The sequence below is a fragment of the Balaenoptera ricei genome, chromosome 9 (genome assembly GCF_028023285.1).
Source record: "Balaenoptera ricei isolate mBalRic1 chromosome 9, mBalRic1.hap2, whole genome shotgun sequence".
Classification (NCBI taxonomy): domain Eukaryota; kingdom Metazoa; phylum Chordata; class Mammalia; order Artiodactyla; family Balaenopteridae; genus Balaenoptera; species Balaenoptera ricei.
Genome location: NC_082647.1, coordinates 46,925,836 through 46,939,962, shown reverse-complemented (window position 1 = coordinate 46,939,962; position 14,127 = coordinate 46,925,836). Strand labels below are relative to the sequence as shown.

Below are 14,127 nucleotides of genomic sequence, written 5' to 3'. Positions count from 1 at the left end.
ATTATCAGAAATGCTAAAGCATCCACAATTCACTCAATGGAGAATTCCCTTTTCTGGGCTCTGAGTTCCACTGGTCCAGGCCTCTTGGAAGATTGCCAGAGCCCCAAAAGACATAAAACCTACTGGGGTGTAAAGAAGAAGGGATGAGTATGGATTTTCTTGAAAAGGTAGTGTACGTGGAACAGGCCACTGCATTTTCAATGGGGTGTATTTAAATACTATCATGTCTACCTGAGTCCCATCCTGGGAAACTCCAGGCCTGGTTTCTGTTTTCTCAAATACCCATCACACCTGTCTGGGTGAATGCTTTAGAATATGTTTAGAAACACAGAATGTCTGCCTGTGTTTTATTACACCCAAGCTAACAATCTCAGTGCACGGAGATGACATTTACCCAAAAATAAACATCATAATCCACTCTAATAATGTCGGTCAATACCAGTATCACCATCCCCCACCACGAGTGGATATTAGGTCATCCAGTGTAAGCAATGGTTGAGGTTTAAAGGTTATAAATCAGTGTGGTGCAGGTGTTCCCATGTTCATTCCATAAGGAGGCAGAGGCAGGCAGTTCTTTGGAAGGGCCTTGTACCCAGAAGGACAGCTCTACAAAGAGCACAAGCACATCTGTGGGTCAATTCCAGGAGGCAAGCATAGGGGTGGGGAGGTGGGCAGAGAGGGAGGGACACTCACTGAGTCCCGTTCAGTGGTTAGAACCTGGATTTCTGCTTCAAATCCTGGGTGCAGCACTAACAATCTGTTGACTTTGGGCTGGTTATTTAATCTCATTGAGCCTCAACTGTCTCATCTGTAAAATAGGAGAAACGATAACTACAGTATAGGGTTGTTGGGAAGATTAAGTGAGCTAAAAAGCCAAAACAAGACAAAAACCTAAAGCCCTTTGACCAGTGTTGTACATTGTAAATCTATGAAAGTGTTTGCTATCAGACGCATCTTTATTTCATTTCATCAAAGCCTCAAGCCAAACCTTCCACATTGACAGTTATCCCCTTTTTACAGACAGAAAAACTGAGGCTCATGAGGGTTAGCTTATTCAAAGCCACACAGCTAGTAGATGGCAAGACCAGCACTTGAACCCAATCATCATAATTACCATTTCCTGAAAGCCAGGTGGTATGCTGAGCACTTCACAGCAACAATTTCATCAAATACTCAAAACCACTCTGTAAGGAAAGAATTACTGTAACTATTTCATACAGAGGAGGACACAGGGTTGGAGAGGTTAACTATCTTGGCTGAGGTCACACAGTTAAGGAACAAAGCAGGGGCTTCATCCCAGTTCTGACACCAAAGCTCACGGTCTCTTCCATTTAAGTCCTGCCTAATATTTGTTATAGATCTAGTAACTCCACTTGAAATCATCAACATGCCTGAATTCATATTAAATGTAAAACACTGGCCTTGTTAAGTGGAGTCCAGGAATGGCCCTCTCCATGAAGGGGCCTGCTGTCCTGAATCACAAGGAGTTAGGATATCTCCAAAGAAAAGCCTAGCTTTCCACCCAGTTCTTTCTAGAAGGTTTGGTTTGGGGTCATAGATAGCAACTGGGGAATGTGTTAAAACGAAGCACGGGAAGTTTTTAGTCATTAGACTTTCATCTTTTGGGAATTAGAACAACACAAATATTTTCTCACATAAATCATCATCTGGTCCCAGCTCTGCTGCCATGGAGTGGTTTTCCTTAGCAATATGTGACTGCCCTACCCAGCTAAGTGTGACTCTGAAAATATCTACCAAGTCATTCCATCCTCCCAACTCTTTTCTGTCCTTAACCTGTATCATGGGGATGACACAGAGAACGGCCAATATCAACATCCGAATACAAAGATATAGTAGTGGTGACTTCTCATGGTTTTTGGCTTTTTTTTTTTTTTTGGCTGTGTTGGGTCTTCGTTGCTGCACATGGACTTTCTCTAGTTGCGAGGAGCAGGGGCTGCTCTTCGTTGCGGTGTGCGGGCTTCTCATTGTGCTGGCTTCTCTTGTTGTGGAGCATGGGCTCTAGGTGTGCAAGCTTCAGTAGTTGTGGCTCGCGGGCTCTAGAGCGCAGGCTCAGTAGTTGTGGCGCACGGGCTTAGTTGCTCCACGGCATGTGGGATCTTCCCGGGCCAGGGCTCGAACCTGTGTCCCCTGCATTGGCAGGCGGATTCTTAACCACTGCTCCACCAGGGAGGCCCAGGTTAATATTTTAGTAAAACATGAGGGGCTTCCCTGGTGGTGCAGTGGTTAAGAATCCGCCTGCCAATGCAGGGGACACAGGTTCGAGCCCTGGCCCGGGAAGATCCCACATGCCCAGTGAAGCAACTAAGCCCGTGCTCCACAACTACTGAGCCTGTGCTCTAGAGCCCGCGAGCCACAACTACTGAACCTGATGGCCACAACTACTGAAGCCCATGCACCTAAGCCCGTGCTCCACAACAGGAGAAGCCACCGCAATGAGAAGCCCACGCACCACAACGAAAAGTAGTCCCTGCTCCTTGCAGCTAGAGAAAGCCCGCGTGCAGCAACAAAGACCCAACACAGCCAAAAAGTAAAAATTAATTAATTAATTAAAATATTAACCTACCAAAAGCTGGTGCTGATCTGGTGCTTTGCAAATTACCTGGACCCTCATGTTGACCTATTCATTAGTTCCATAGAAAACTAGTTTTCTTTAAAGGAAAATGACTACTCAGCAAAAAAAATACCAAAGTGACACCTTACTACAGAGTACTCTAAATGATTTTAATGAAGTATAATATAACACAAAATTGCCTTACAAAATTGCCTTGCTGGTTCTGAAACGGAGCAGGACCCTATGGTACTTCCCTACCATGTCCTCCGCCTGTCTTTTGTCTGTGGAAAAACTTCAGCTAAAGAATTAGTTTAATCAGAGAAGTGAGAAAATGCAGAAACAAAGGAAAAGAGTCCAACAAGACTAAATAATAGTAGTTTAGTCATTAAGCATGGTTAAGGACCTTTAGTTCCTCCTCAAGGGCTGTAGATAATATTCTGAGCCATCTCCTGTGAGCTGTCTTGTAGATACTGAATCGCCCACCTAGTGAAAGAAGTTAACTACATGGTGACCTTACTGTAGCCATGACATAAGCTGCCACAAGTCTGTGAATTGGCCTCAAAGAAATGAAAACAAACCGACTCTGCAACTGAAGACTAACTGTACCTAAAACAACCAAGATGACACTGGTCAGACCACCACGTGACCAATTTCAAGATGCCTGTCAGAGCTGACTGCACAGTTTCTGCATGTAGCCCCCTACCTCCGTCTATAAAAGCTCTTGCCCACTGATTGTCAGTGGGGGGAGTCAGCCTTTGGACAGGCGTCCACCCTCTCCCCCGGTTGCCGGCATCCAAAATAAAGCAAACTTTCCTTTCCACCAACCTGGCCTCTTTAATGGCTTTTGAATGGCAAGCAGTCGGACCCCACTTTCCGTTACAGTTCTATAGAGGCAGATCCCTTGTTAGGGCACTGTGCCCCTTCTGAGGGTCAAGGTAAGATCCCCTCAGAGTAACAGCATCCCAGGCCGCACTGGCTCAGCTCCAGAGGGTGGGAGGATGGTGAAGGGGAGGAGGGATGGTAGTGAACTTGCCTTGGCCAACTCTGCACCAAAATCTCTGCCCACAGTTTGGTCTGTGGCAGTTTCTAGATAAAATACAAAAAGAAGAATTCAAGCCAGAATGTCTTGCTTTGACAAACTTTCTAGCACTGAGTAAAAACCATCAATTAATTGAAATGGGAATGATTAGTTGCCTCTTACTACAAGAGTCAAGTTTGGAAAAAACACTTGCTGTCACTGAGTGTTTGATGCACCGAAGAGTTTCCCTCAAAACAACTTTGGACCCTACAGATGGATGAAAGGAAGCCCTCTGTATGAAACTCAACTGACTTTGCCCAGAAGATAAAAGGAAACAGGACTTCCAGAAACCTGCAAGCTTCCTACAGCTTCTGCATGACAAAACTTCAGCACAAGTATAAACTTTACCTTTTTAAATTTCACCTTGCCTCAAACCCCCCAAAAAGAAGAATCGTAGAAGGAACTGGTAATATAAACCTCAAATCCTAGGTTTATGTCTTAAATATCGAGTAAACATTGAACTCTTTTCTTTGGATAAAAAGAGACAAGAATTTGATATTCTCATTAGGCAAGTTAGCGATAGCACTGTAAAAATACACTTGATCTTTATACCTACATTATATCACTGTTTACAATATTTCTAATGTCTAATCTAAAATAAACAGTGCTGCTGTTACTATCAAAGTGATCATCAATGACAAACAGAGCGGGACGAATGTGAAAGGTTCAGCTGGGATACCCCCTGACACTTGTAGGATGTGGGTCCTCCCTTCTCCAAATTCCTGACTTCTTGATCATCCAGGAAGGATTCACTTTCCCTAGGCCAAGAGTCAGTAGCAAAACAGGTACAACCGGGGCACGGCCTGAGGATGCTGCCAAAAGGGAGGTCATCTGTGTGTGCCCATGCCAATTCTGAGACCCTGTAAACAGCCCAGCTTTGGGGGAGCCCATTTTTTGATATATGGGCCAGTGGGGTGGAGGAAGTCTCAAGATTAAGGACCACTTTCTTTTGCCAAGAAATTCATTCCTATCGCAGGGCGTAAAACTGTATTCCAGAGCCATTAATAAGCCCTGTTGGGGGAGAGGGTGGTGGCCTGAAATTCCAGACTGCAAAGTACACAGTGCCTGAGGGGGAAGGAGCTACAGAGCCCTCCCCTGAGCAGGGCAGGAGAAGAACAGGAGAATGGAGCAACTACTGGCCACTCTCCCTCACCGTGGCTGTACTAAATAAACAATTGTTGAACACAAATCACCACTGCAGTGGCTAATAACTGCCACTGATGGAGCAGCTACCATGTGCACCCGCCGTGCCAGTCGCTTGATACACCCTATCTCATTTAACCTCAGGACAGAGCTACTATTTTTATCCCCATTTTATGAGAAAGAAAACAGGGGTTCAGAGAGATCACATATAACATGCCCATGGTCACGCATCACAGAAGTGACAGAATCTGAATCGGGGCCCAGGTTTGATGGGCTCCAAAGCTTGAACTTAAATTTCTTCATTACACAAAAACACAATCTACTCTTCTTAGACCCTTTGGAAGCCCTCTCTTCTCCTAGGCTGTCGTTTGTTTTAAATCTACCTTTCTTATCGGCAGTAAAAGTCTGTGTCTCGTCCAGTGGTCCCACTTGCTGAGGTTAGAGCTATCTGTCCCCAGGGTGAGAACAGGATAAATCCTGTGCACTCCCAATATCCAAGGTGGAGTTACTATTCCCTGGATGTGGGAAATCTCAGATAGGGGGCTTTTAGGAGGGACAAACCCGACCCTGTGGCAAGCACAGCTGGCTTCATCCTTAAAGCAGAAAACCCAGTAGTTGTCAAGGCCATGGGTTTACTGGCTTCCCGCAACTTAATTTTAAATGCCAACAATGGAGGCATTTCCCAGAAAGCAGAAATAAGGGGGCATCGTGATCTGGCAATCCTTCCGTTTTTCACAATATGCCAAAAGGCTCTCTGCATATCTGAGGCTGCATATCTGTTCTGAACACACTGTTCAGGCCACCCTGCCAAGCCTTGTCTCATTTCCCTTCTTTGCGTTTCAGGAAGCTGGAGGGAGGTCCACTGCCCCCTCCCCAGGGTCACGCAAGACACTGGGAGCAGCCGGATCCGTCTGCAGGCTGTACTCCATCAAGGCCCCCGCCGGCCTTTCCACCTTCTCTTGGCAGCCACACTTTGGTCATTGTTGCTCAACGCTGAACGCACAGTGGAATCAGCTGGGGATACAGAGGCCTGGGTCCCACCCCCAGGGATTCTGATAGATTCAGCCTGGGCATCTGAATTTTACAAACGCCCCAGGTGATTCTAAGGTACAGGCAGGATTGAGAAGCTCTGCCTGGACCACCGTGGGATAAACGATTCCCCCGACGCTGAAGTTCATCCCCCTGAACTTTCGTGGCATGCCACAAACTCCCGGGTTTCTCCGCCTTGCTTCACCCGGGGCTCTTCTAGAGCAGCTTTGAATCCCGTCCGCTCGCACGATGACGCCTCCCTGCTCCTCCTCCCTCGCAGCGCCCAGGACCCCAGAAAACTTGTGCCCCGCGCGACCCACCCCCGTCGCTAGGACTTACGTGGTCGCCAGGTATGCAGACCTCGCAGCAGCAGGGAGCGAGAGCCTGATGCGCCGGGAGGGCGCGGGCGGGAACACCGAGACTGGGGAGTGCCGGGCCGGGAGCGCGCGGCGCCCGCAGCTTCACCAGGGCCAGGGAGGGAGCAGCCGCGGCACCGGCCGGGAACGGGAACTGGCCCGACCGCAGCGAAGGCCGCGCCCCTGTGGCCGCGCCCCGAGCCTCCGCGGCCTGCGCGGAGAAGCCGAGGCCGGGCCCGGGCGAGCGAGTCGGGCTCGGCGGGGCGGCCGCTCGCCCGGACCGGGCGCGGGAAGCCGGGAGAGGCGGCGCGCAGAAAGTGGCCCGGGGCAGCCAGGAGGGGCGGTCCCTGCCCCAGCAGAGCGGCCAGGCCTGAGAGCTCGCCCAGGGGTGACACATTGCGAACCAGACGCCAACTCCGTCTCAGCCTCCGCGAGCCCAGGCCCGTCCCCCTAAATGAGCCAACCGGAGGCAGCAGCACCTGAGCAAGACGGTGAAACGCCTGTTAAAACGTGAAACGTGCTCCCGGGTGAAACTCGCGTTAAAACGTGACACGTGCTCCCCGGTGAAAAGTAGCTCAAAATCATCAAACCTTTTACGACAGATCATATACTTCGATTTATACTTTTTAAAATGTAAGCTTTTCTTCATGTCCTTAAATCTCTTCTTGGCAGTGTACATTTTATAGTCTATACATTATGCTGTGAAGGCATGTAAGGGAGTTTTTAACATGCTAATACCCTTCCCAATAAAATGTTTTTTAAACGTTTTAAATGGAGAATCTACATAAGGCATAACGATGCTATAAATAAGTTATCACATTCACACTAAAGTACAGTCATATGAACACATATGCTCATGAATATTTAGATTACCATCAAAGGCTGCCTTCTGAGAAAAGTTTGTTCCTAACTCAAAAGTGAAACTTTGCAAACGTAAAATTGATGGGCTACCTTGTGCAAACTTGTAAGCACCAATATAGAGATGCTAAAGATACCAATTCCTCCAGTTTATACCCTTACATGAACCTCTGGTAGAAAAATTACAAAATTTTTCTTTTCTCTAGGATTCTGGATTTTATCCTCCATATCTTTTAAACTCTCATATTTTCCATATCCTGTTTCTCTGGCTGCATTCTGAATAACTTCTTCAGTTGTCTTTCCATTAATCAATTATTTTGTGGCTATTCGAACCCCGCTATTACCCATCTGTGTTAGGCGGAATAGCCCCTACACCTGGAACCTGTGAATATGGCAAAGGAGAATTAAAGTAGCAGGTGGAATTAAGGGTGCAAATCAGCTGACCTTGAGATGGGAGGATAATCATGGACTATTGGTATGGGCCCGATGTAATCACAAGGGTCCTTATAAATGGAAGAGGGAGGCAGAAGAAGAACTAAAGAGATAGCAGCCTGAGAAGGATTTGGCCTGATGTTGCTGGTTTCGAAGATGGAGGAATGGGGCTATGAGCCAAGAAATGAGGGTGGCTTCTAGAAGCTGGAAAAGGCAAGGAAATGGGTTCTCCAGTAGAGCCTCCAGAAGTAATGCAGTCCTGCTAACACTTTGATTTTAGCCCAGTGAGACTCACTTTAGACTACTGACCTCCAGAACCGTAAGATAATAAATTTGTGTTGTTTTACGCCACTAAATTTGTGGTAACCTGTTACAGCAGCAATAGGAAACCAATACACCATCCATTTAAGTTCTTAATTTCAACAATAATATATTTTCTAAGAGTGTTTTGGTTCTATTTCTAATTTTCTTGGTCATTTTTTATAGTCTCCTGTCCACTGCTGATTCCATCACTTAAAAAATTCATACATAGTTATTTTTGTTTTTAATTAAACTTTTTATTTGGGATAATTGTAAATTTACATGCAGCTGTAAGAAATAATGCAGAGAGACCCTTATACCCTTAACCCAATTTCCCTTCATGGTAACATCTTGCAGAACCAGGCTGTAGGCATTGATACAGTCAAAATACAGAACATTTCCACCACTACAATGATCCCTCATGTTGCCCTGTTATACCACTCCCTCCTTAACCCCTGACAATCACTAATCTGTTCCCCATTTCTATAATATGTCATTTCGAGAACGTTATATAGGGGCTTCCCTGGTGGCGCAGTGGTTGAGAATCTGCCTGCTAATGCAGGGGACACGGGTTCGAGCCCTGGTCTGGGAAGATCCCACATGCCGCGGAGCAACTAGGCCCGTGAACCACAACTACTGAGCCTGCGCGTCTGGAGCCTGTGCTCCACAACAAGAGAGGCCGCGATAGTGAAGAGGCCCGCGCGCTGTGATGAAGAGTGGCCCCCGCTTGCCTCAACTAGAGAAAGCCCTCGCACAGAAATGAAGACCCAACGCAGCCAAAAAATAAAAAAAAATTTAAAAAAAAAGAACGTTATATAAATGGAAGTACACAGTATGTACTGGGATTTTGTGATCTTGTTTTGGGATTGGTTTTGTTCACTCGGCATAATTCTCTGGAGATTCGTCTAGGGCATTGCATGTATCAATAGTTCTTTCTTTTTTATTACTGAGTAGTATTTCATGGTATTACCACAGGGATACCACAGTTTAACCATTCACATGTTGAACAACATTTGGATTATTTCCCATTTTTGGCTATTATGACTAAAGCTGCTATAGACATTAAACTACAGGTTTATATGCGAACATAAGTTTTCATTTCCCTGGGATAAATGCCCAGGAGTGCAACTGATAGGTCATATGGTGGTTGCATGTTTAGTTTAAGAAACAGCCAAACTCTTTTCCACAGTGGCTGGACCATTTACATTCCCAACAGCAATGTCTAAGTGATCCAGTTTCGCAACACCTTCATCAGCATTTGGTGCTGTCACGATGTTTTATTTTAGCCATTCTGATAGGTGTGTAGTGTATCATTATAGTTTTAATTTGCTAATGATGTTGAACATCTTTTTATGTGCTTATTTGCCATCTGTGTCTCCTCTTGGGTGGAATGTCTCTTTGTCTCATTCATTTATTAATTGGATTGTTTGTTTTTTACTGTTGAGTTTTGAAAGTTCTTTATGTATTGTAGATAATAGCCCTTTGTTAGATATGTGATTTGCAAATATTTTGTCCCACTCCAAGCTTGTCTCTTCATTCTCTTAATAGGATCTTTCACAGAGCAAACATTTTCAATTTTGATGCTCCCTAGTTTATCAGTTTTTCCTTGTATGGATCATGCTTTTGGTATTCAGTCTAAGAACTCTTCAAAAAACCCTAGATGTCAAAGAATTTCTCCTTTTTTTCCCCAAAAGTTTAGTTTTATGTCAGACATTTGAGTTAATTTTGAGTTAATTTTGGAATGAGACTTGAGTTAAGGTTAATTTTATTATAATTGTTACTTTTGCCTGTGGATGTCCAATTGCTGCTACAGAATCACCATTGAAAAGCTATCTTTCCTCCATTAAATTACCTCTCCACCTTTGTGTGGGTCTATTTCTGGGTTATCCATTCTGTTCCATTGACCTGTGTGTTTATCCCTCTGCCAACACCATACAATCTTGAATTGGGTCAATGGATTCCTACCATTTTATTCTTTTTTTTCAAAGTTGCTTTACCTATTCTAATTCCTTTGCCTTTCCATATAAATTTTAGAAAAATAATCTTGCTGGGATTTTGACAGGAATTGTGTTAAACCTGTATTGGAGAGAATTGACATCTTTATTATATTGAGCCTTCCAAACCATGAACATGGTATGCCTCTCCATTTATTTAGATCTTTGATTTCTTTCATCAGTGTTTTGTAGTTTTCAGTATACAAGTCTTACACATGTTTGGTTAAGTTTGCACTTAAGTATTTCCTTTTAAAAAATTGTATATGTTGTTGGTAAGAATGTAAAATTGTTCAGCCAACATGGGAAACAGTTTGGCAGTTCCTCAAAAAGTTAAACATAGAATTACCATATGACCCAGCAATTCCACTCCTAGGTATAAACCCAAAATAAGTGACAAGAGGTACTGAAAAATATATATGTACACACATGTTCATAGTAGCATTATTCACAATAGTCAAAAGGTGAAAACAGTCCAAATGTCCATCAATGGATGGATAAACAAATCGTTGTACACATACGATAGAATATTATACAGCCACGAAAAAGAATGAAGTGTTGATACATGCTACAGTGTTGATAAGCCTCAAAGATATTATGCTAAGTGAAAGAAGTCAGACATAAAAGGTCACATATTTTATGAGTCCTTTAATATGAAATAACCAGAATAGGTAAATTCATAGGGACAGAAAGTAGATTGATGTTTGCCAGGGAATGGGGCAGGGGGAGGGAAGAATGGATATGTGGTTCCTTTTGGGGTGATGGAAATGCTTTGGAAGTAAATAGTGATGGTGGTTGGACAACATTGTGAGTGTATTAAATGCTACTGAATCGTTCACTTCCAAATGGTTAATTTTATGTTATGTGAATTTCATCACAATTAAAAAGTTACAGTTAAAAAAAGCAATTGTAAATGGTATTATATTTTTAATTTCAGTGTCCAAGTGTTCTAGTATATAGCAATACAATTGATTTTTGTATGTTTATCTTGTATCCTGTGACCTTGCTGAACTGACTTCTTGGTTCTAAGGGATACTTTTTTATAGATTCCTAGGGCTTTTCTACATAGATAATCATGTCATCTGTACATAGAGACTGTTTCATTTATTTCTTTCCCATCTGTATGCCTTTCATTTCCCTTTCTTGCCTCACTACACTGGTTAGAACTTCCAGTACTATGTTGAATAAGAATAGTGAGAGCAGACATCCTTGCCTTGTCCCCAGTTTTAAGGGGAAAGCATTCAATCTTTTACTGTTAAGTATAATGTTAGCTGTAGGTATTTTATAGATGCTCTTTATCAAGTTGTTGATGTTCCCTTCTGTTCCTATTTTTCTGAGGAATTTTTTTTATCATAAATGGGTATTGAATTGTGCCAAACACTTTTATGCATCTACTGATGTGATCACATGACTTGTAATAATAGTTAAAATACAGTGGATTACTTTGATTGATGTTCAAGTATTGAACCAGCCTTGCAGCTCTGGAATAACCCGCCTTGGTCATGGTATAGAATCCTTTTTATGTATTGCTAAATTCTATTTGCTAGTATTTTTTTAAGAATCTTTGAATCAATATTCATAAGGGATATTGGTCTGCAGGCTTATTTTTGTTTGGTTGGTTTTTTCTACTGTGCCTGGTTTTGGTATACTGACTTCACTAGCTTCACAAAATGAATTGGTAAGGGTTACCATAATGCCCCCTGTCTCTGGTAATTTTCTTTGCCCTGAAATCTACTTTATCTAATAAAGCCACTCATTCTTTTCTTTGATTAATGTTTGCATCATATATCTTTTTCTATCCTTTTATTTTCAAGCTGCTTATACTGTTATAGTTGAAGTGAGTTTCTTGTAGACAGCATAAATAAGGCTGGGCCATGTTTTTAATCCACTCCACCAGTTTCTGTGTTTTAATTGGTGTCCTGAGATCATTTACATTGAAGGTACTTATTGATATGTTAGGGCAGTGGTCCCCAACCTTTTTGGCACCAGGGACCGGTTTCGTGGAAGACAATTTTTCCATGAATGGGGGGGCGGATTGTTCAGGTGGTAATGCAAGCGATGGGGGGGGGGATGGTTCAGGCAGTAATGGGAGTGATGGGGAGCAGCAGATGAAGCTTCACTCGCTTGCCCACCGCTCACCACCTGCTGTGTGGCCCAGTTCCCCAGGGGTTGGGGATGCCTGTGTTAGGGTTTTTGGTTTTTGTGTTTTTTTTTTTACTTTTGGCTGCGTTGGGTCTTCATTGCTGCATGCAGGCTTTCTCTAGTTGCGGCAAGCGGGGGCTACTCTTCATTGCGGTGCACGGGCTTCTCATTGCAGTGGCTTCTCTTGCTGCAGAGCACGGGCTCTAGGCGCACTGGCTTCAGTAGTTGTGGCACGCAGGCTCAGTAATTGTGGCTCACAGGCTCTAGAGCGCAGGCTCAGTAGCTGCGGAGCGCGGGCTTAGTTGCTGCGCGGCATGTGGGATCTTCCAGTACCAGGGTTCAAACCCATGTCCCCTGCATTGGCAGGTGGATTCTTAACCGCTGCACCATCAGGGAAGCCCCTATAATTGTTTTAAATAGTACCTCTACACATATTCAGAGCCACAACTCACAATATTTTAATTTTTGCTTCAAGCATTATGTAGGAAACTCAAGAGAAGGAAACTCTATTGTATTTATCCATACTTTTGCTTACCATGTTATTTTTTTCCTTTCTGATGTTTCCAAGTTCCTTCTTTTATCATTTCCTTTCTGTTAAGAGAACTTCCTTCAGTCATTCTTTTAGGGTAGGTCAGTTGGCCACAAATTTTCCTAGTTTTCCTTCATCTGAGAATGTCTTGATTTTTCCCTTCATTCTCAAAGGCTATTTTCACTGGATTCTGGGTAGACAGTCCTTTTCTTTCAGCACTTGAAAAATGTGCCACTTCCTTCTGGTCTCCCTGGTTTCTGATGAGAAATCTGGTGTAATTGAAATTGTTTTTCTCCTGTAGGTAAGGTATCATCTCTTACTTGCTGCTCTCAAGAATTTTTGTCTTTAGTGTCCAGAAGTTTGACTACAGTGTGTCTGGTGTGGATTTCTTTGGGTTTATGTTTGGAGTTCACTCAGATTTTTCTTTTCTTTTTAAATGTTAATTACTATTTATTAGACAACAGCTGTATACCAGCCATTGTGCTGGGCATTTTATGTACACTATTGCTAATCCCACACACAAACTTGGGAGTTAGGTGTCTGTTAGGTTAAACCATGTGAGACTGTCATGGCTTCATTAAACTTCTTTAATCTGTGGGTTTATGGCTTTTGCCAAATTCAGAATGTTTAAACCATTATTTCTTTGGGCACTTTTTCAGCCTGTCCTCTTTCCTCTCCTTCTGAGACTCCCATGACACAAATGTTAGATCTTCTGTTTTATCCCCACAGGTCCCTAAGGCTCTGTTTTGTTTTTTGGTTTTTTTTTTCAGTCTGTTTTTTCTCTGCTTTTCAGACCAGGTTAATTTCTATTGTTCTGTCTCCCAGTTCACTGATTCTTTCCTCTGTTCCCTCCATTCTGCTGTTGGACCCATCCACTGAGTTTTTAATTTCACTTACTGTATTTTTCAGTCCTAAAATTTCCATCTAGTTCTTCTTTATACCTTCTGTTTCTTTACTGAGAATGTTTGTGTTTTCATTTGTTTCAAATACATTCCTCATTGCTCACTAAAGCATTTTTATGATGTCTGCTTTAAAATCTTTGTCAAATAATTTTAACATATCTGTCATTGTCTGTTTTGGCATCTACTGATTGTCTTTCTTCATTTAGTTTGAGATCTTCCTGGTTCTTGGAATGATGAGTGATTTTTTCAGTTGAAGCCTGGACATTTTGGAAATTATGGGACTCTGGATCTTATTGAAATCTCCTATTTTAGCCGGATTACTCTGAAACCATTCCAGCAGAGGAAGGTGAGGGCCACTGCCTCAATACTGCTAAATGGAGGTAGAAGTTCAGGTTCTCCCCCAGCTTCTGGTGTCACCCAAGGGAGGGTCCACCTTGTTACTGCTGAGGGGAGGTAGGAGTCTCAGCTTCCCACTAGGTCTCCACAGATGCCTCCTTGGCTGGGAGGAGTAGGAATGCCTCATTACTGCCCCCTACATGGCCTTCACTGACACCACAGGGAAGGGTGGCTTTGTTACCACTGGGTGATAAAGTCCTAATCTGCCACTTGGCCTCCTCTGACACCACCCAGCAGGGACAGGGAGGGGCACCTTGTTACTGCCAGATGGGGTTTTAAGTAGAGGCTCCTCACATGGTCTCCACCGACACTACTGGGGGGGAGGGGGAGTGATTGTTACTGCTGGGTGGCTCTCTACTCAGCCTTTTCTGACACTACCCTGGCAATGGTGGTGGGGGA

At 43.6% G+C, this 14,127-nt stretch overlaps 1 protein-coding gene across 5 annotated transcripts in view; it reads right to left on the bottom strand.

The window, feature by feature from the left end:
- The window catches only part of NOD1 (nucleotide binding oligomerization domain containing 1), a 100,694-nt gene extending 94,282 nt beyond the window's left edge, over positions 1-6,412 (bottom strand). For all 5 annotated transcript variants that reach the window (XM_059933664.1, XM_059933663.1, XM_059933665.1 and 2 more), the window contains exon 1: positions 6,162-6,412. The gene's annotated coding sequence lies outside the window, so the exon portion shown is untranslated. The remainder of the gene's footprint in view (positions 1-6,161) is intronic.
- Between the last annotated feature and the right edge of the window lie 7,715 nt (positions 6,413-14,127).